Consider the following 2,728-nt stretch of genomic DNA (forward strand, 5'->3'; position numbering starts at 1 on the left):
ATATTTTCTTTTATGCATTGTGCTTTTGGTGTTGCATCTAAAAAGTCATTGCCAAAGCCAAGGTCATCTGGATTTTCTCCTATGTTATCTTCTAGGAATTTTATAGTTTTGCATTTTACACTTAGGCCTACGATCCATTTTGAGTTGATGTTTGTGAGGGGTGTAAGGTCTGTATCTAGATTGATGTTTTTGCATGTGGTTGTCCAATTGTTCCAGCACCATTTGTTGAAAAGACTGTCCTTTCTCTATTGAATTGCCTTTGCTCCATTGTCAAAGATCAATTGGTTATATTTGTGGGTATCTATTTCTGGGCTCTCTTTCTGTTCCATTGATCTATTTGTCTATTCTTTCATCAGTACTACACTATCTTGATTACTGTAGCCTTATAATGAGTCTTGAAGTCAGCAGTGTCAGTCCTTCAACTTTGCTTTTCTCCTTCAATATTGTGTTAGTTATTTTGGGTCCTTTCCCTTTCCAGACAAACTTTAGAATCAGTTTGTTGATATCCAATAAATAACTTAGTGGGATTTTGTTTGAGTTTGTATTGATTCTATAAATCAAGGTAGCAAGAACTGACATCTTGATAATATTAAGTCTTCCTATCTATGTACCTGGAATGTCCCTCCATTTATTTACATTTTCTTTGATTTATTTCATTAGAGTTTTGTAGTTTTCCTCATGTACATCTTGCATATATTCTTTTAGATTTATACCTAAGTGTTTCATTTTTAGGGTGCTAATGTAAGTGATATTGTGTTTTTTATTTCAAATTCCAACTGTTCATTCTTGAGATATAGGAAGCAATTGACTTTTGTATATTAACCTTATATCCTACAACCTTGCCATAATTGCTTATTAGTTCCAAGAGGGTTTTTGTTGATTCTTTGGATTTTCAACATAGACAATTATGTCATTTGCAAGCAGAGACAGTTTTATTTCTTCCATCCTAATCTTTATACATTTAATTTCTTTTTCTTGTCTTATTGCATTAGCTAGGACTTCCAGTATGATGTTGAATAGGAGTGGTGAGAGTGGACATCCATGCCTTGTTCCTGATCTTGTTGGGAAAGCTTCTAATTTCTCACCAGTAAACATGATACTAGCTGTATGTTTTTTGTAGATGTTCTTTAGCTATGTTTTTTAATTAGGATTTTTTCTTTAATATTTTAATTTTTACAATTTTAGACTTATGGAAAAGTTCCAAGCATAGTACAAAGAACTGCTGTATACTCTTTATCTAGATTCCTCAAATGTTAACATTTTACTACATTTGTTTATTGTACTGTATTTCTTCCTCTGTCTCACATATATGTATGTATGTGTGTGCGTATATGTGTGTATATACATTTATATCTTTTTTTTGCTGAGCCAATTGATAGTCAGTTGCAGACATGATGTCTTTTCAATTCCTAAATACTTCAATGTGTATTTCAAAAAACAAAAAAAGTCTTATATTAACACAGAGCAATTATCAAAAATCAGAAAATTCACATTGATGCCATACTATTATATTTAATCTACAGGCCTTATTCAGAACTCACCAATTTCCTCGACAATGTCTTTTATAGCAAAAGAATCCTCTGAACAATGTGCATTTCATTATCTCTTCAGTCTCCTTCAATATGGAAGAGTTCTTCAGTCTTACTCTGTGTTTCATGACACAAATTTTTGAAGAGTGCAGGCTAATTATTTTTAGACTGTCCCTCAATTTGAGTCTGTCTGATGTTCCCTCATAATTAGATTCAGGTTATGCATTTTGGCAGGAATATCACAGAAGTCATATTGTGTCCTTTTCAATGCATCATATTAGGAGGCACATGATGTCCAAGTATCCCATTAATTTTCATCCTAACTTTGATCACTTGGTTCAGGTACTGTCCACCAGGTTTCTTCACTGTGAAGTTACTGTAATTAATAAGTATCTTGTGGAGAGATGCACTGTGTAAATATACTGTTACTCAAACTTGAACCTGCCAGTTTTAGCATTCACTGATGATTCTCTTCTGAAACCATTATTATGGCTGAGGTAGCCAAATGGCGATTTTCAAGTGCCATCATTCTTTCAATATAATTAGCTGGCTTTCAACTATAAGGGAGTGCTTTCCCTTCTACATTTATTTATTTATATCCCCATGGACTCATGGTTGTCTATTTTACTCATTGGGTTATAACACATTAATATCATTATTTGGGTTTATTTTTGGTGGGGGGTGCTGGCCAGTATGGGGATCCAAACCCATGACCCTGGTGTTATAAGGCTGCACTCTAACCAACTGAGCTAACTGGCCAACCCTCATTCTTTATTATGATATACAAATGCCCCATATTTGGCCAGCAGGAAGTCCTCCAAGCTGGCCCCTGTGTCCTTTGGCACGTCTCCATCTTCCTTTGAGTACTTCCTTGCTTTCTGGCACCACAAGATGCTCCAGGCCCATATTATACTTTCTCTACTCTAGCCCTGGAATTAGCCATTTTTCCAAGCAACTCTGGTTATTTTTAGTAGAGAATGGCATTCATAAACCAAGATTTGGGCACTAGGTGTTATAATTATATATTAAGTTTCTTTTTTTATTTGAAAAAGAAGTTGAAGCCACACTACTGACAACCAAATGCTCTTTGTTGGAATATTAGGAGATGGGCAATATCTGCCTGTAAGAGTTGTTGGGTGTTGGTATCTTCTGAAAGCAAATTGCACCTTAGGATTTGGTGCCACAGAGATTTGATTAGC

Source organism: Galeopterus variegatus, unplaced genomic scaffold, assembly GCF_000696425.1.
Source record: "Galeopterus variegatus unplaced genomic scaffold, G_variegatus-3.0.2 Scaffold1094, whole genome shotgun sequence".
NCBI lineage: Eukaryota > Metazoa > Chordata > Mammalia > Dermoptera > Cynocephalidae > Galeopterus > Galeopterus variegatus.